Source organism: Prenolepis imparis, unplaced genomic scaffold, assembly GCF_030444845.1.
Source record: "Prenolepis imparis isolate NDT839.2.m4 unplaced genomic scaffold, iyPreImpa1.0 SCAF_3, whole genome shotgun sequence".
Taxonomy (NCBI): domain Eukaryota; kingdom Metazoa; phylum Arthropoda; class Insecta; order Hymenoptera; family Formicidae; genus Prenolepis; species Prenolepis imparis.
The window spans coordinates 16458822-16479686 of NW_028141161.1; the positions used below are offsets into that span (position 1 = coordinate 16458822).

General features: G+C 41.3%; 1 protein-coding gene across 21 annotated transcripts in view; it reads left to right on the forward strand.

Moving 5' to 3' along the window:
* Nucleotides 1-583: 583 nt before the first annotated feature.
* The window catches only part of Eph (Eph receptor tyrosine kinase), a 92605-nt gene continuing 72323 nt past the window's right edge, over nt 584-20865 (forward strand). For 6 of the 21 annotated variants that reach the window (XM_083035163.1, XM_083035165.1, XM_083035168.1 and 3 more), the window contains exon 1: nt 585-2123. The gene's annotated coding sequence lies outside the window, so the exon portion shown is untranslated. Of the gene's footprint in view, nt 2124-20865 lie in introns of all 21 variants that reach the window. The other 15 variants (XM_083035164.1, XM_083035166.1, XM_083035171.1 and 12 more) reach the window with 5 other exon arrangements.

The window sequence follows — 20865 nt, forward strand, 5'->3', positions numbered from 1 at the left end:
TGTACATATGTATGCATTAACATATCACGGTTTCATATTTAATGTACATACGTACTCTGACTCTATCAAACTAATTGAAATTCACGCAATACAGATGCATAATGTTGTGTCAAGGTAATTAGATATTTTCTAGCGTTAATAACTCTACCTAACCTAACCGCGTTTTATTCTTTTCTGCAATTTTCTGATTCGAAAGAGTGAAGCTTGCGCACTTTTTTGCCGCTCAACTTAAATATAGAACGTAATCTTCGCAGTTTGATTTTATGGACTGTAAAATTGAAAATTGACTTTCAAACGATACGTTATAAATATTATTTAATCCGATCCAGTCGTCGCAACTAAAGAAAAATTGTTAGTATCTCAGTTTCCATTCATTTGCAATAAAAGTACTTTTCGCTCTACTACTACTTTCGATTAAGCTATTTTTCAAATAAAATATTAAATTGAAACATAATAAACATGAATATTTCACGGATTAATATTTTAATAATCTACCAAGCATAATAATTATTAAATAAATGAAAAGCTATAATAAAAAATAAAATCTAAAAGAAACTATTCATTCTAGATGGGGTAGTGGCGTCTTCAAATTAATCTATCATCGAGTGGCAACCCTGTCGACGACGATGACGTGAATATCGCTGCAGCGGAAACTCGAAACAGATTTCGAGCGACAGTTCGCGAGTGCTGTGTGCCAAGGACGAAAGTCGGGATAATATTCGGCCTAGGACATTCCAGAGTACAAGAGAGGACGACCGGCCGATGTCACGTCGCCGGTATCAGTGCGCATGTGTCCGGGTTACACTTGACGGGCTCAAAAAATCAATGGCCTCGCCTGCCGCGATCTCCGACGAAATACATTCGTCGTAATAACGGATAACGGCGAGACGGTGCATTTCGCGATTCGCAGAAATCGCGTCGCGACGCTCCTTTCGTCCAAGGACAACGTCGCGCGCGCGAGCGACACGCAGTCCTCGCTCGGCAGCATCGACGACACGCAGGACAGGAGAAGGGGAAGAGCGCGAGAGAACGCCGGAGAGAGAAGAGGAGAAGATGGCCGGCGCGCGGCGAGGGTGCAGCTCCCCGGAGTCCGGAGTGGCGGCGCTAGTGTAAGACGGCCGAATAGCGGTACGCGCGGTGGAAACCAGCCGGGCAACCTCCACCGTTCGACGTCGTCGCTCGGCGTTTCAGTTCGTGTCCTCTCGCTGTGCACGACGGTTGGCGGCGATTCGTGCCGGCCTCGTTCTTCGTTCTCGCGCATCGCATCGCGAGGAAACTGATTGTGAGCCGAACGAGAAGACAACGCGGTGATAAGAAAGAGAAAGAGCGAACGGACTTGTGTCTCGCGCGGAGTTCCAGTTGGTTGATAAACGACAACAAAAAACGTCGGAACAGTAATACGAGAGATTGTTGATTTTTTTTCCCCACTCGTCGCTCGGGAGTAAAAACACGCGAATCGCTCCGAAGGTGTCTTCAGTCGCGCCGGCAACTTCGCAGTGAACGAGTCTGTACAGTGTGAAAGTGGTGATAATCCAGTGCGCGGCTAATATCCGTCGCGTTCCCATCTTCGATAAATTCTTCTCCGTGATTATACGGTGCAACGATTCGCAACTCGCGTCGGATACGAGTGGAGTGGCGAGCCGTTGAAGTGAGAGAGAGGGGAAGAACCAGAGACAGCGCACGCGAGAGAGGTGCTCGTACACATACACACACACATACACTCTCTCTCTCTCTCCTCGTCGCGCGGTGCACCGCCGCCGTCCGTCCACCTTTCGCGTTGCCGCGAATGCACGGGATAAAATGGCGCTTTCGTCCGTGCACCTCTATCGACCGTGACGAACTATTCGACGGGATCGCGTCGGCATCGCTCGCCGCGGCCCTTCTGAGGGAATCAACGACGTGTCCCGGTCCGTCGTCGCGTTCGTTCGTCCCTCCGGGGTATCGTCGACGTCGTCGTTGATCGTGATCGTCGTGCCCCTTTCTTTATCTCCACCGTCGGGATACCGTGCGCCAAGTATACCGTGTGTGTATGTGTGTGCAAGTGCCAGAGGAACATCGGGAGCTATCGAGTGTGCGGCAATTTCGGAACGCAAGTGTCCTGTCGACGATGGAGTGACTTCTCGGTGAGTCCAAGTTTTATTCCTGCGATAAAATCCGTTAAGAATTCGCTGCTGATATCTCGTAGGGCATCTTTCATACATGCGCGGAATTTTGCGAAATTTTACGTTCCTTACGCGCGATAGCGAATGCGTTGAAAGCGAAGCTACCATGAGCCTCTTGTGATAATCTGATAGTCTGATAATCTCATACTCAATATATATAGTATGTGAACTAAAGGTCAATGTGTATATATATATATGTATATGTATATCGCAACAAAGAGCGTTAATGTATGATTTTTTACCCCTCGAAGTGGCCTCTAGATATCGCAAGGTAACAATTCCGAGACGGATATATTTTGTACGAGATCCGTTATATTACGAGAATGTAGATGCACCGCGAGGAATCGCGAGACAACTTCGCGGCGACTCACGTAACGGCGAAGTATTAACGATCGGTATCACGGTGAAAGGCATTAATTCGCTTCTCTCGTTCGTTCGACACTCCTAGTAGATTCCGTTCTGCGTTCTTTCTCTCGCATTTTCTCGCGCATTTCGTTGCACTACGTTCTACGTTCTGTAAAATTAAAAGGTCTTGAAATTTTTCATGCAACATTTCAAATATAAAAAATAAATCCTAGAACAAATAAAGTATGTACATTTAAACTTTCTAGATCTTTTTTAAATTCGTTTCTCGAAATATTTTAATCTCATGTAAATCGATCCAATCTGTATGACATAAATTTTTCTCGATTTAACTCGTTATATTTTCAATCGTCATAACACGTGTGTAATTTCTCGGAATTTCTTTCCAAGATTTTTTAAGTTATCTTCTCGATTTTCTCGAATTTATTATTTGAATCTAAAAATACAAGAGAGAGTGCATTATATTGTATATTTCATTCTTTGATAAGAATGTAATTAATTCGATTAAATATAATTAAATGAGACGAGAGAGAAAAGAAAGAGAGCAAATTGCGGTAAATTTTCTGTAAAATACTATACTGAGAGAATTTTCTCTTATTTACCCGGAAAATCATGGTAATCGTGGGACAATATATTGTATAGAAAGAATTTTATGAGAATTTCTCTTATTAATATTTATCACAATAAAAATAATATCTATCACATTAAAATATAAAACATGTTTGATTAATTTTACTAAACTGCATAGTAAAATTAATCAAACATGTTTTATATTTTATTGCGATAGATTGATAAATATTAATCAGAGAAATTCTCATAAAATTCTTTCTATACCATATTGTCCCACGATTACCATGATTTTCCGGGTAAATTCTAAGAGAAAATTCTCTCTGTGTATAGATCGGCAAGTGGAGTTAATGCCACATTTATGCAAAGAAATTTTGGGGCAACGAGGGTCGCGTAACGACACGCGATATATGCGTGTACATAGGTAATAGCGCGTGTGTGCACAGGCGTGTAAGGCTTACGCGCGCACTTTCGCACGCGCCGAAACGTGCCGAAGAACGCGCCTTCGGCATAGCGCGCGGCGCACAAATACGCACCGATATGTTGTACCACACGGAAAATGACAGGCCGACGTGTGTGTTTGAGCACGACTCTACGCGCAAATATTTTACGCGGGCAAACACTCGCCACGACGGATCGTATCGTTTCCTCTTTCCATCTTTTTTTTTCTTACTTTCTCTCTCTCTGCCTCGTCGCGCGGCGAGGGAATTTTCTTCCTCGTTTCGTTACGTAATCCGTCAAACGTCAAAATATACGATTCCGTCTAAGAGCCACTTTACAGAGTGGCCGTTTGGGGTTACCGTTCAATTTTTTATACGGGATAGTAAATTTCCTTTTTGCACTTTCTTCGAAATTAGAATCGTCGTCAACAATCTTGTCTTATGATTATTATTACAATTTTCATATACTTACTGACGATGTATTTCGTGGTATTTTGCGCGCTGTATAATAATAGAGTGCTTATGTTAAAATCTTATCCAAACAAGTACATTAACCAATTAGCTTCATTTGATTTTCATTCAATAAATTCCTTTTAATTTAAATAGATTTTTGTTACATGTTATGCTATTTTCTTCGATATTTAAAGAGAATCATATAAATGATATATGCAATAAATTTAATAACAAATATATATATATATATATATATATGCAATAAATTGAATGACAAAAAAAATGGTTTATGTTTGTATCGACTAAAAATTATTGGGCAGATTAAATTTCAACAAATCCACGTAATTGATGCAGGAAACAATCGTAAATGTTAGAGAGATCGGACAGAGGGAAATGAATTTTCGTGACACGATCGCGTCACAAATATGCTGAACGAACTGATTGTTATCGCATGGTTGACAGTGGGACGTTTAGGTAGAAGTGTGGTATCTTTCGGCAGACTATTAGAAGAAACAGGCCACACAACTTTCCACTTTTCTACCTGTTGTGTTCATCAGGTATAACGCAGATCCTATACACAAAATTTTTACCTCGAGCTTGTATAAACCTTTTCAAATTTTTGACTATGAATCGTGAGATAATAACACTTTCTTCCATCAAAGATCTATCGCACAATAGTTGTCTGACAATGAGTGTTTTGAATGCAAAATATATTTTAGTTCAAAATTTACGCACACGCTTGAAATCAGGGTTGGCCGGAAAAGTCCAGTAAGTGGAAAAAACCATGGTAAATTCCGATTTTTACTGTCTCGGACTTTTTTATCCAATGGAATAAACTGGCAAAAATGATTACATTAAAATGTATTTATATAATTTTATGAAAAAATATGCGTTTGCTTTAATTAATAAACCATATTAATCACTATGATTAAAAAAATAAGAGAAATATAAAATCTTCTTTAATTCAAATTAATATATAAAACACATTTTTTTAAACTTTAAAGATATAAAAAATTGTTTTATTTATTTTATTGTTTTTATTAGAAAGTACCAGTTTTTGCCGGTTTTTTCCGGAAAATACCGGTTTTTACCACTGGCATGGACTTTATCCAAAAAATGTGGAATTTTGCCAACCCTGCTTGAAATACTTTTTACTATTCTTTAAGATATATATCACGATTATGACTTTCAAAATTGAAATACAGCCAACTAATTTTTATTATTTATATGAATCTTGAACAAAAATGATTACTACTATAATTCTTTCTTTTTGACGCTGAAATTGCAACCTAGAAAAGCATAAGAAAATAAGTATGAGTTTTTAAATATGAAAAATTATGTAGGTATTCATGATTTTATTTTCAAATTTTGTTATTGATGTAGCTGTTTCTTTTTTTTATTCTTAAATACCATACACACTCGATGAAACTACTTTTTGTTCACAAACACCAGCTAACACCGATAACAAAGTTTGAAAATAAAAAATCATGAATGCATAATTTTTCACATTCCCCTTGTGAAAAAAACTTGCATTTGTGACATTTTTGTCTAACAGAGAAAAATGCATGTATAACGATACAAAAGATGTACTTGTTTAACATAGTGGTTGCAAAACGTTTCTTGTTCCGTGAAATAATCGGAGAATTAAAAGGTTAAACAGAGAAAGTATACACGGTGCGCAGAATAACGACAACCTAGTTTATTAACCATTAACCTCTCCATTAACTATTATACTCGCAACATTTAGCGGCTCGCGTGCAATATCGCGCTCTCGCGCGTTCGTAAAACACGACAGTTTCAAAACAGTTTCCGCTTCGTTCGCAGGCGCGTTCAAGTAACGGCGGTGGCCTCGTTTTGCGATATAATCGTGTAATCGATTTGGTAACGATTGAACTGCCCCTCACGATCCACGAATACATTCTAATTACAAAGAAACAAGGTTAATGAAACGAGATTTAAATGCCGTCGCGTACATATATATATTTTAAATTTCTTCTGTTTTAATTATTATCCTATGTATGTAACAAATCATGTTACATAATTTTTAGATATTTTTATAAATATCCTCATCTTTTTTAGAAAAATTACAATATATTATACATATATGCTTATGATGCAAATAAACTTTATATTACCTATAGTAAGTCGCAGTCAGATAAATCAGAGTAAAACGGAACTTGATAAATTAAAATGTCTTTAAAAATGTATCCATGTGGTAGTACAATTATATACAAAAGGTGTATATCCGGACGATCTTAAGCCCCAAGGTGCATCAGAGGGTTATAATCGCGCGTGCACGTAGAATATAAGCATTCGCAGTAACTTACCCGTGTCCCTCGTTTTCCCTCATATTTACGCCGACGTGACTCCGAGAGCTTACGCAATTTCATAAATGAATCGACCCGCTTCCGTCATTAGGGCGTAATTCCATTTTCGGCGTCCCCCTTCTCCCTCGCTCGTCTCTCTTGCGATTAGCCTCAATTTACTGTATAATGTATAAAAGCCGCTAATTGTCCCGTATCCTCTTTCTTGTCCCAGACGCGTCTACCGTCTTTCACATGCCGGATATATAATGAGAGAAAAAGAGAAAGAGTAGTCGCTAGCAACGTGAGAACGGATCCCCGATGTTTGTCTCCGCGATGTTATCGTCGAGATCTTGCCCGATAATGGTCGATGGACCGTTAGACGAAAACGATCGCGGACTCCGCCGAGATATCGCGTTATCTCACTCCCCTCTCTCTTCTCACTCTTAATCTCGCCTCGCCTCGCCTACATACATGCGTACGTTCCCGGGGGCGAATCTGCGTGAAAATTAACGAAACCTAAGCTTCAGCTGTCAAGAGTGCCCCATAGGCATCTTTACAACACTCGGGGCGAAACGTTATCCGAAATATTATTCCCTTCATGTTACTTTGATAGAAAGTGTTCGCGCTATGATATGATCTAAAATTAGGGTGAAAGAGTGTTATTAAACTTATGTATTATCGTATCGATTTTGCCTATGTACGAGTTGTAGAGATTCAATCTAATTGTCCTAGAGAAATAGAAAGCGCGAGGAAGATTGGAAGCGATCCACAATTTAACAGAATAATTTTCTTCATAAATATAATCATCAATGCAAAGGGTGGGCATGCATGCGCGCGCGTTATCATTAACATCATCGTGTGTGTACGTATTTGCTTACGTATCAGAAATTATTAATCCCCAGGCTCCGTAATGTTCCTATACTTCACTGCGCGCTCCTGAGAGGCAATCTCATCGGCGTGGCGAGGATCGGAGCAATTAATTATGATTGCTGGTATTATTAGAGACGCGTATTGGCGTGCCTATCGACGCGTGTGCGTGCGTGCGTGCGTGCGTTCGTCCGCGACGTGCTGACTCGGCTCGCTCGTTGAACCGGGCTTACAGTCGCCGCTGCTGGTGTAATTGCATCGTGAAAGTGTTACAAAGCGATCCTCGCTGACTCCGTGGAAACGCATTGCGTTGCGCCGAGTCGAGTCGCGTCGTCGCTCCATCGACCGCGGACTTGTAGACGTCGTATAGTGAAAGTAGTGCAGCCACCTGGCTCGTCCTTTGCAAACCTGCAGCTCGCACGTATACACCTTCGCCGTGTGTGTACGCGCAACAATCTAGTCCTCCGCGAGATAAACGCAGGCTAGGATTGAACTTTTCAAACGCTCCGAGGAAAGAAGGTTCTCGCCTTTGACAAAAGCTCCGTCAACGCGCGTGAATAGAGTAGCATCCGCAAGCTTTGAAGGATCGTCTTTAACAATCTCTTTGTCTATATTCATCGGTTTTACAAAACTGAAAATTACGTCTTTATTTATTTATAGATTTTGTTGCTACATGTATGATGAAAATAAAAGAATAAAGCAACTGATGCAAGAAACGTCTCGTATACATATAAGACGTTCTTTACGACAGTTGCTTTTATTCTTTTATTTTCATCTTTTCCGTGTTTAAGCTTCTGAAAGGGCGAGATACCTATATATTCATAAATATAGAGGTGATTTTCGGAAATCTCGGAACAATTGCAGGATTATGCAGGGCATTAAGAAAGTTCTACAAAACAGAATGCGTCGTCATGGACAGGTCGGCCGATTATAATCTCGCCTTACATTTCCGACCACGCCGACAGGTCCTCCTGCAACCGCGCGTAATCTCGCTCGCTCATCTGGGATCTAGGGTTACCTGGTGGTGACCGTCGTCGGCGTCAGACGAGTGCACATAGTTTGAGCGCATTGTGTAACTACGTGTATCTCGGGGGATATTACTATGTTATTCGCGAGGTCCCATTTCGACCGGACGCGGAAAATGTCAACGAAACGAGATAGAATCTCCAAGTTCATCGCCTTGCGTTGTTTTCGACGAGCGTATCTGTGAAAATTTAATTGTTCGCCAATCGACCTCTTATCAGTTATTTATATTTATGAAGAATTCGGCATAGCGAGATTTCGTATTTCTAATGAGAAAAATTCGCAACTACAATGTAGTATAATCGCATGACTTTTAATTAGACACGTTACTTTTTTCCGTCGAGATACTGGCATAATTATTAATGTTTGTATTTTCTTTTAATTCTTTTAATCTCTCTTTATCAAAGACGCGATATAGACGTGCCATATACTATTCGAAAAAAAATGATTATTGAGCATAGTTACAATTTAATATGCGCAAGTACTATCTGTGCGCACTCGTACATTTGTTAAAGTCATCAGATACCACTCGGACGATTAATTACACCCCTGATATGTTGCTAATCCTCATCGTTTAAAATTGTACGTCACGGTCGCTCACGGTCGCTCACGGTTGTTCTGAGTGTAAAGATTGTTAGATCTTTTAGATGATTGATATTGGGGATTTCTTCATGGCCGTTTAAATGAGACGAATAGAAACGTCACATCTGCTTACGAGAGAGTCAACGAGGCGTCCAATGTGTTTCCGAGAGATGGCCGCGTCTCTTCGCTTCCAAGTCTACAAATTACACGCGATACGAGATTCTCGCATAGCTACTGGAATTTTTAATGGATCCGCTATGGCTATTTACATATTTCCATGACATCTGCTATCGATTGACTTACTACCTCGTATCGAGCGACACGTTTCGCTTACACAAGCGCGACGGTAGAATTGATAATTATCCCGCTGGAATTAATAAATTCCGTTAAGAGAGAAAGAAAAGAGAGAAAGAGAAAGAGAGAGTCTAGACCAGCAGGAGATTTTCGTTCTTACCTAAAACAAAAATATTTGTAGAGATCACGCCAAAGATTAATGCGATTATCTCTCGATAACTCCCGACAGGCATATTTAAGCATATGATTTTTCTTAATGTTCGCTTTCGATATCAAATTTCTCTTACAAAACACCCGGCGCGCATAACGATATATTCGACGGCTGTAGAAAAGGGGAAGAGTCAGTTAATAAAAACTGGGCGTTACGTAATTTGATTTATTCGCGATTTTTACTCACGCGGAGTTACGAGCGTAAAGAAAGAGAGACGCTAATTTTTTCCTCTTTTATATACAGCGCGCGCGTGTATATGTCGAAATACTCGCGGGGCGTGAGTTACGGCCGCTCGTTCGTTTGTCAGATTGCGGTTCTTTCAGACGGTGGAAATCATTCGAGTCGCCTTGAGTGCCGTGGCGATCGATTCCGCGGGCAACAACAACGATCGTAACAGAGAGCGAGAGAGAGAAAGAGCACCTGTGTGTGATAGAGCAATAGTAATTACGACAGTATAACGCGCGCGCGCTAGATTACGAAATCCACTTCGTGAATATCGCGACACCGCGCACCACGGGGTGAAAGGTCTCCCCACTTAGATATCTATAAGAAACTTACGTCGTAATAATATATATATATATATATATATATACACTCGCTCGGATGCAAAGTCGACAGCGAAATTATTGGGAATTCGCAGATGGTTTATCGGTGGGCGATTTAATTAAAACGTTCGGGCGGACGTCTTTTATATGATCGGCGGCCGATATTATATTCGTCCCCGTCGATATTAATTTACGAAATCGACCGTGAGACAAATGCTTTCGTCGACCTAATTGTTCGGGCACTTTATAAGCGGATTCTCTCTTCGTCGTGGCCGGCTCGCATTTACATACATTACGCGATGCGACGTCGAGGACGACGGATACGAATGTCGGTAAACGTTATCTTCGATTTTTTTTTCCTCTTTTCGATAGACCGCCTCCCATCTCTCCCCGTTATTCATCGGGCATTACGTACTTTCTCTCGCGCCGATCATCGCCAGCACCGGAGGGGGATAAAGCGATCGTTATCGTCTTTGCGAAAGAGTCATTCGTCACCCCACGCGCGAATAAGATCGACGGGAGAGACGGGTATCTTCTTTTTCGCTCATGAATTTCTCGCTGGGGTAAATGCGGCTTCATTGTGTCCACGTGGCCAACCTTTTGCTTTAACGATCGACACGCGCATCCCTTTGACAATGATTACTGTAATCAGGAGCATTGTCGGGGATATTGTATATTTACGCGTGAGCGAGATAGGCGCAGTTGTTAGGACCGCTCGAGATTTTTAGCGAAATACTTTTCAATCTTATTTAGAAATCTTATTTTCCCTTATTGAATAAATCAAATCGTGTCGGAGTTTATATTTCATTTCTTTTTCAAGAACGGCGGGAAAAAGGTCGGGAAAAAGCAGAGAGTTTAAATCAATTAGGAAGGGAATAGAAGTAGATTTATAGGGTGCCTAGATTAAGAAGTGTCAGATTTGTGTCCTCTTTCCCTAAAGAGCTGAAATATAACGATCTTGCGATAAATTCGGCGAGAAAATATTCGACTCTCGTCCTTTGCCGAAACGAAGATCCGATCGTCGATTCACGGAGGGCCTCGCGTTGCATTATTATTCGATAGCGGTTCCAGAGGGAGAGAGGAGAGAGAGAGAGAGCTCTTTCGTTGGTAGGTGAAGAATAAATTTCGCACTGTCACTGGAGGAGATAAATGTGGCAGCCGTCGCGACGAATGGAGAAGTCTGGCTCCGATTATCGATATCATTCGCGGTCCTTCGCCCTACGCACACCTATACATATAGCGGTGCGATCCTTTTTTTTTTACATTTTAATCTCCTGAATTCATTTCGGAAATTGCCGTGAATCGTCACGAATAACCATAAATCTCAATAAAGATTCACCTTATTTAAAAAATTATTCGTTTAACATATATTATTAGAGAAAATTGGAGAACAAGATTATTGATGAAGCACATTTTTACCGCCACTCTAATTAATTTTATTAGATATAAGGCAGAGTAAAAAATTATATTGCCATCAAAAAAACCGCACAATTCTCGTATCAAATTACATAATGGAACGTACGTAGGACTTGCTAATGACGAAAGGATTAAGACGGCAGTATAGTATTTTCTGAGAAAAGCGGCGCCAAAAGAGAGAGGGTACACTAGACGACAAATTACCGGCGATAATTACCAAGATTTCGTTCGTCGAGGGGCGATGGATCTAGGTTTATTTTCTTGTTGACGGCTCGCCGTTGAATGAACGAGTCCTCGCCTCCTCGCTCTCGTTCGCTGCTCGAGTTTCATGGGAATCTGGCCAATGGTGTCGTGGCTCTCTTTCCGAATCTTTCTTGCGCGCGTCTTGCGTCGCGCATATGGCTGTGTTCTTTCGTTCTCTTGCCGTCGACGGGCCATTTTTTTTTCTTTTTTTGGGAAGTGGGCGTACCTCTTTCCGGTTTTCAGTCCATTGTGTTCCGTCCTGCCTCGCTTCTTGCGCTCGCTCGCTGAGAATACGAGCCGCATTCGCGCGAGCGCGTGCAGGCGCAGGACCGGATTATCCCTACCTGTTCCTGTGCCACGCACGCATACGTATAGATGCCTGCTTCTGTCGAGGTACGCGGCATTTCCTACATGTCGTATACGGGGTAGAGGTATATTCGCGTTGAAATATATGACGATTAAACGCGAAGATCGAATCTATCGATTGCTCCCGCGAAGATCAACTCACGTGTCGTATATAGAAATATCTATGAGAGTAAAATTTAAAATAATTATTTAAATAATTTTACCGAAATGTTTCTCGCACAAATCTACGAAATTTATCCATCTAACGCATTAAAAAGTTTCATAAGGAATTAATTAATTCCTTCGTTCTATAAACTCGCGTGAATAGCAATCTCCCTGAGACTCGACGTCACTCAACTTATCGCCCTGTTAATCGCGATCACAGGCGCGTGACATTAGATCTGAGCCGCTATAAATCATGTATCTGTCTCGGCGTCTTTGAGAATCTAGACTTTCGAGCTTAAAGTTTGCATCGCGCGAGTTGGCACTCCGCTCTTTCTGAATTTCCCAATAAAAAGATGGTCGTGTCAGAATATAACGTTCGAACACAACTCGATCGTTGAACCGGAAAGATTTAAACGGCTACTACCTATTTATGCTGCCTATGGTTAATAGTAGCGCGCCGCCAATAGCCAACCGATAAGCCGGTCTAACTGTTCAGTGGCAAATAGATATTGAAGAATGACGACAGCGCATTTTGATGAAGGATTCTGTGCAAGAAGGACGTGGCCACACGAGATGTAGGAACCGTTACAACTAGTGCTTTTCTCCTCCTCCTCCTCTCTTCCCGGCCTCCCGTTCACGCGCGCGAACGGTTATCTCGTCGAGAGGATCAAAAGATTCGGGTCGAGGTTAATCTCTACCTCGTCGTCCGACAGGCACCTGCGATTAATTTCGTACCTTTTCCTCCAGTTCCTCGATATCCTTTTCCTCGTACGTCTTTTTCTCTTTCCTTCTCTCTTACTCTCTCTCTCTCTCTCTCTCTCTCTTTTTCCCTCTCCCTTTTTGGACACGCAATTTTCGAGAAAAAGGACGAGGATCGCGTTTACGATATTCGAGGACGAGGCTCCAATTTACCTCGACTCTCGCGCATCTTAATACCCTGTAATTTGGCGCGTAAATATTTACCATAAGAATATCCCGCTCGAGCGGGATTTTTGCAACGCGTTGGGGCATTTTTATTTCACATATGTGGAAGATTATTTTCGCGATCGCGATGAATAGGAGTGTGCTTATCGTTGTTCGGGAGAATCGCTCGTCGTTTCCTCTTCCGCGATCCGTCCGCCGCTCTCTTTACTTTGCGAGCTTCGCCGAATGTGTAAATTTACGGATCAAACGGCACGTTAATCGATCCTCGCGACATCGAAGACCCGAGTTTGTCGCGCGTATGTTTGTTCGGGATCCTTATTCGCTGCCGGCTCGTATAGTTTGTACCGTCTAGCGCGATGAAAGGAGCCCGATAGAAGGATCCAAAGGCTTTCGGTGCCCCATCTTTGCGCTTCTCCTTTTTATGATCGCGCACGTTTGATGCGTAACATGTGTCAGCTTCTCTCTCCTATCTCTCCTTCTCTCTGTCCCTCTGGCTGGACCTTCCCGAGTTTCTACTGCCTCGGGAGAATCCTTGGCTAAATATTTGACGTGCGAGCGCGCGCAGCTGCGACAGGATTCCGAAACGCCGAACAAACGACCGGGGATCGGCAAAGACACCGTTCATTATGAAATTCCACCTGGTAATCAGAGGACGGAAACTTCTCTTTTTATGAACGCAATGAATCGAACTTTTTTCAACTCACCGCCAACAATATAATAGCGTCGTTGCTTATATTTGTTCAACCTTAAATTTTATTATTATACATCGTGCTATAAAAGTTAATATTTTTTGCTAAAAATAAGTTTACAAAAATTTAAGTACATATATATATATATTTTGTTCTAACATTTTCAAAAGGTTTTGTTTTTTTTATTCGTCTGACTTTTTGCATACGATAGGGTCGAGTAATTTCGCAATTTTCTGCCGAAAGAATAAGTTATCGATTTAAAAGAGATTCGCGCGATTTAGTATATAGAAATCAATGACCACTACGGTCACGTACAGCCGATGAAAAAGCATCGAGTCGGAATAAACGGTCTACATGGTCGGCGCACACTTGGGAAGAAAGATATTCTTTTGAGAAGAATCGAGCGATTTGGCCGAAATTTCACGCTGTTTAACCAATCGCGATCGTTCGTCACCTGCTCGATGGTAGCAGTGTGTATGTGTGTGTGAAAAAGCATCGTTTAACGCACAAACTCGGCAAAGCAGATCGTTTTCCTTTGTCAATAGGTTGCGCGCGCGCGCAATCCGGAAATACCGACGTCGCGTTTAGCAAGATGCCAGCTTAGGAGTATATATCGTATCCGAGGACCTTTATGCCTCGACGTGGGACACCTGGGGTCCTCTCTCTCTCTCCTCTCTCTGTCTCTATCTTTCGAAAACGACATTGCTGATTCGACATCTCTTCGTATTGAAAGCCGTTGTCCATCCGCGTCATGTAAAAGCCAATCGATCGAAAGTAAAGAGAAGGCGGGTCAATTTGTCTCCGGATGATTTGGAGAGAGCTCGTGGGGTGTTATGCATCGCACTCTGTGCCGTGTAATGTTCCCCCGCTGAGAACAAACGCTATAACAATATAACGCCGTTGTATATCGAGGAGTATCAGTTAACACGTGATTCATTCCGATTATCTGTGTCGCGCGCATTTCGGAGCTGGCCCATTCTCAATAAAAAGTGCGCGTTGTTCTTTCGCTCTTCTAAATTTGCTCTTTCATTCTTTTTTTCTGCGAGCTTTATTTATTTTTTAAATATTTCAATAGCAATTTCTCTAGACAAATATATAAAATTAATTTTAAATGAATAAAAGGATGGGTTATTTGAGAATATGTTCGCTTAATTTTATTAATTTTTTTTACTAGTTATGAGACGATATCTATTAAAAAGATTACAATAGGTACATCATTGTGTCAGATAAAGAAAGTAAGAATGCGAACGCGCATAAAAATTACAAAAGAATTTTCTTAATTGGAATTTATCAAGAGATATGATAGTTTTATCGTTATCTTTATCGAACAATAGTGATTTAAGAATGATTCTCTCGATGCAGATCGAACTCGTATTGGATATAGATTAATATCTCATCGCCACAAGTTTTCTTAGGAACGGTGACTCAACTTTAATAACGTATCGCGCATCGCGGCACGATATTATTAATTCCGAGAATCGATGAGAATTACAGAGTAATCAGGTTCTCTTATCGTGTTTATTATCATTAACGTTGCGAAAGATAGAAACCAAGAAAGAAAGAGAGAGATAGAAGTATTTCGTGAGAAGAAATAGGATTCGTTAGATCCACCGCTCTCTAGTTTTTTTTTGTTTTATCTTTGGCTGCTTGCGCGTTGCAAAAGTGGGTTAAGTCAATGTCCGAGAAGGGAAGTGATTTAAAAAGGCGTATTTACTGAATTTCCTCCAATTGATCTGTGCGCTCTTTATTCTTTCCTTTTTTTTCCTCTTTGTTTGTTTTTTTTTTTTTTTTTTTTTTTTTTTTTTTTTTTTTTTTTGCGATGTCTGATAAGTCCGAAACTTAAGAGATCTCCGATGATTGCGATAGTGGCCACTCATCGACAAGCACGGACACTCTCAAACGGTTAACGATTTCAAGCCTCGTCGGTCGCTCAAAGAAAGATGAAAGAAAAATATATAGCTCGCGTATTTATACGCGCGAGAGAGCACATACGCATCTCTCTCGTCGCTATTTAAGTATGCACGCGCGTCTCTCGTCGTCTTATGGATTCTAACGGTACCCGCGTCTCTCCCTTTATTTGTTTAATAATTATCCCGCGATCGAAGAGTTTCGCATCGGAGAGAAATCCCGACGCTTCGTTAAATATGATTTATGAATGCCGTTACATTATCATCGTGCCGCACGATTCACGCGTAGGCGTAAAAGCGCGCTCGCATCGCCGATTGCGCGCGTTATAATGCGCGACACACACATTTTTCCATAAAAAAGAATTATCCGTAGCCGTAATGATTTATTGTCATAAATAATTCGACTCGCGGTGTATTTATATATAACGAATCGGTTATTCGCGATCGCGGTTTGTAACAATAATTCAGGAGATTAAATCCATCGGAGATTGTATTTTCCGAAATCATTCCTGTACGGGAGCTGGGTTTTTTTTTTTTTTTTTTTTTTTTTTTAATGAAAACAAATATCGATTTATTTAATATTTACTAGTATATACTGAGAGAATTTCCTCTTAGAATTGTGATAAATATTAATCAGAGAAATTCTCATAAAATTCTTTCCATACCATATTGTCCCACGATTATCATGATTTTCAGGGTAAATTCTAAGAGAAAATTCTCTCTGTGTATGTCGACTAATAACTATTTTTGCGTGATTATTGAATTTTTCAAATCACTTTTATGAAAAATTTAGTTGGATCGGGGCATGAATGTATTATGAAATTCGCTTAAAATTGCCCCATATTATTAATGTGTATTCTTCAAATATTGTATTACAAGAGCGAAAGATTAGTATGCGTAATGATTTACGGAAATCAATGTATAAATTGTTAATTAGTGGTTTTACCTCTCGATTAGCCTCGATCCTTTGTATGTGTCGACGAAGTGAAATCGCTTAATCGGCATCCGAGTGGATCCTCTCGAAAATTGAGAAATCAGGAGCGTGCATACACGAGAGAAGAACGTGCGCATGCCGTCTGCATGTTTCTTCTCCACTTTCTCTCTCCCTTCTTGTCACAGTCTTCCTCTCTTTTTGCCGTCCGTCCGGGCTAGGTTATATACGGAGAACGCGTCCACCTTTCCTTCCCTATCGGGCGGCTACATTAGCCTTTGTAGATAGCGTTAAGTGCTCCTGAGTATATCCAGGCCCACCAATGCCGGCGGATCTCCAGCTGTCTCGGTATATATATCGGTACGTGCGAGGTCTCGTCGTCACACGAGCCCGAGTACTGACTACCAGCTCCGAAAACTGCTTCTTTTCGGACAGCATGCGTTACTTGAACGCGATCAGTGTCTCATCGATATAGATTCCATTCGCCCGCGGAATTACAATATAATAATTATTTTAATTTTTGCATACAAAGTGGAAATTCGAAAGAGAGGCTGTATGAGTTAATCAATATCAATATTTAATTAATATATTAATCAATATTTAATTTCGAGTAATAATGAGAAATATATATTAAATATTTTATATTTAAGATGAAAAATATAAATATTGCAGGGATGTACATTCATTGTCATACGAATAAGTAAAATATTTAAAAAATGAGGAATGTAAAAAAAATGTGTCTGATAATGATTACGTTATCTTTCCTGTCTGAAAAATTCCTTTGTAAAATTGTTTGCTCTTTATCGGGGGAAGGCAATTTTCCTTGAAACCTCACGAATCATCAGAGGACTCACTCGCGCGCGAAATCACTAATTATCGCTTTCTGGTGGGAATAATGGTGATTACGCGCGTAACTCGTTATAATTCTAGCGAATACGTGACTTTTTTATTTTCGGCCCGGCCCGAGATCGGCCTCTCGCGCGCGCGAGTCATTAGTATTGCTCATCTCTCGACGTTATAGTACCTCGATAATACGCGCGCCGAGAGAGTCGGCCGCGCGTGAATGTACCAATTATTGAGCTCGAATGAAAAATGAACGGATGGCGCGAGAAAGATGCCTCTCGCAGCCACTCCTTCGAGAGAGTTAGTGTAATCTCTATCGTTCTTCTCGAATCCGGCTCGCGCACTTTTCTTGTCATTCGCGTGAGACGCGACTTTTCGGTAGACGATCGCGCTCATTTTCTTTTCTTACAATCTGTCTGAAAGAGGATAGACACACACGCATACACGCACATTGTGCCCGCTCTCCCTGGACCTTGAGACGCGCGAACTAATAATTTGTCTCTCTGTAACGAGTAGAGGCTAATAAAACGTAATGGCGATGTCGCGCACCAAGTGAAGCGAGATATACGTGTCATGCGTCGGACTGTAATCTTGTATGTAAAGCAGCCCGCCATTGTACACGGTGTCCCCGTAGTTACGAGAGTCTACAAGCCCTCTTCCTGCCTTAGGGCAACCGTGTGATTCTAACGGCGTCCAGACGCGACGATGCGCACCGCTCTTGATCAACGATCCGGGAGCGGTTTTTCATTTCTCTGCGCCAAGATCTCCCTCGTACGAAGCTCAGCCGGCTATTCTAAAGATTCGTGTCAATTTAACCGGTGAACGATATAGGAATTTATCTACCGAAAAAAGAAAAGAAAAGAAATTTTAGAGACTAAAAGAGATTCTCAATCGTAAAATGAATCTTATTGACGCAAAATATCCCTCTTCCCTATTATTTATTACTTTTCACGTTTTAAGACTGTGATTTTGAAACTTGATAGGAGATGCTCTGTATCTATAAAAGTATCTATATCTGGAGCTTGTATATACGTAGAAAATTTGATTGGAATAATTGCCGCGGGTACGGGACGCGCGTGCAACGAAACGAAAACAAGCAATGGGTGGTGGCGAGAAAAATTGTGGAGGCACGATACGACTCGTAAAAGTCTCGGTAAAAGTCGTAAAAACTATAGCCGGTCGGCGCTAAAGCTGTAACGCGTCACGACGACGAGTTCGCGAGTTACGGCTTCGACGTCTTTACTTTCGTTTGTACCTTAATGAAAGAGAGAAAGGAATTCGCGGAATCATGTCCATAATAAAAAAAACACACAATTTAATCAGCGCAATGTTGATAATGTCGAATTCTCGCTACGCTCATCCGGAAAAAATTTAATCTTGTATCATCATAATTACATTTGAATATATTACAAAGATTTGAAATTTATTTTACGTAACGATACAACAAATTATTTTATATAGCAAAATCGGGAAAATAAAATGACATTTTTAGATAATATTGTAATATTAAATTGTAATAAATTATGCACTGCATATTTTTAGATTTATTTTTCGCCGCGATTCGACGTCGTGTCGTCTTGCACAGCGCATTGATTTTTTTCTGTGACTTTTACAACTTTGACATTACGGATGCATCAGCTTCCGTAAAATATACGTTAAAAGTATCTTTTATAGTGCTCTTGGGACGATGCGATGTGACAGTGTGTACGCGTATATACGTTTGTGTGATCAGAAACAATTCGAACCACGTATACGTGATCACTCCCCGGTGACTCGGTCTATTTTCGAAATTCCGTCCCTCGGCCAGCGCCAAAGTGCACTCCCGTGTAGTGCATCGCCCCGTTACGATTACTTTTCCTTCTCGTTCTAGCGTTTCTTCCTTAAACGCGCACGCGAACATCGACGCAAACATCGACGCAAACGTTAATTGAGGAGAGAAATCTGACGTCATATAGTCTTACGAAAATTTATTCTGCTACTTAGCAGATGTACGTGTATCTTGTTTATCTTGATTATGAAGAGAAAGATATATTGGCCAATTTATTTGATTCTCGAGCAATCATTTATGCGTGTAACGTTATATCGTGATATTTTTAAATGATATATAATCGGCTAATTTTTTCTCAAAATTAATTTAAAATCACATATTATTCCAACTTAATCTTTTTAGCAGATTTAGAATGCAAATGTTGCAAAAAATGCGCACTGCCTCGCCATCTCGTTTTTCCTGATTTTCCATCGAATTGCCACGCAACCGTATAACTCTCGTTCCGTTTCCCTGATTAATTAAATGCCAAACCTTCCGTTCTCCGACTGTAACGTCGCAGTGAAGCGATTTATTTCTTTTTACGCTTGATACGCTAGAACGAAATGCGAATTCGGCATATGATATTCCCAGGCATTTTAATACCGAAGGAATTTTGAAAGGTCCGATTTGTCATAGTTTCTCCGAGCGCAAGCCCGGTCGTCGATCCCTCTTAATTGGGGAGATTATATGACGCTGAAAAAAAAGACGGCCTGGGAAGAGAAGATGGTTTATTCTGCCGGTAATTAAAAAATTCGTACACCTCGCATGCTCCGACCCGGGCTACTATTCTCAGGTCTCGATTAATTATCGCCCGGAGTGCGTTTCATTGTCAGGATTATTCATTCGCGGGGGCCATTACAGCGTAAAAGAGCAAAGACCCGCGGAAGAGGCAAGGCGCGAAGAAAAAGAAAGAACGATTCTCTCGAAAAGTTCACTTTACTCTGTAGAAATTGCGCGAAATTGTTTGGAAAGAAAATGACTCGGGATGGTGCCTCGGTTACCAAAGGTTATCGTCGAATCTCGTTCAAGGTGCACGAGGTGTCCGTCTCTCGCTCGCGTGTACCGTTAATTCGGTACGGGCGCGAGCACATATCGCCAAGTATAATAATTAATAATTATCGAGATAAGAATAATTCCGCTCGTTACATACTTCCCTTACCACGTGCACATGAGAGAACGGCGCGAAGAGATCTTTCAACAGCGTGCGCGATCGTAATCGCGTTATCTCTCGAGAGAGGCGCGTTCTTTTTTTTTTTTCTACGTCTGATTTAGCCATTCGCCACTCGCGCGCGCGATATCGATATCTCTCGAGTATTGTGCGCGGATCATAAATTAATATATAATGCATCTCGTACTTTCACGAGACGCGCGCGACTTTCGATGGCTCGTTAGCTCGTCTCGATGCGTAAAACGCAGGAGAGAGAAGACCAGCCGATGTGGAAAAAGCAGCAAAGGGAGAATCGCGCACGGTGTACACGCATGCACGCGTTCCTTATAGCGGACAGAAAATGAGAGAGAAAGATAGAGAGGGGCGAGAGGGATAAGAAAGAGAAGCATATTGTAGTGTCCGTGCATTAGCGGGACTCCGGCACGGCCGAGTATATCATTAAATATGAGAGCCGCTGAGTCGGGAGCAGCTCGATCCTTTCTTTTTTTGTTTCCTCGCCGAGTCGCGTTCTCCGTTCTCCGCCTAGCTCGTCCTCTCCTCGTCGTTCCTCTGCCTTCTTCTGTCCTCTCTTCCTCTCTTCGCCGCGTTCCAGCGTCTCTTCTCTCTGACCGGCG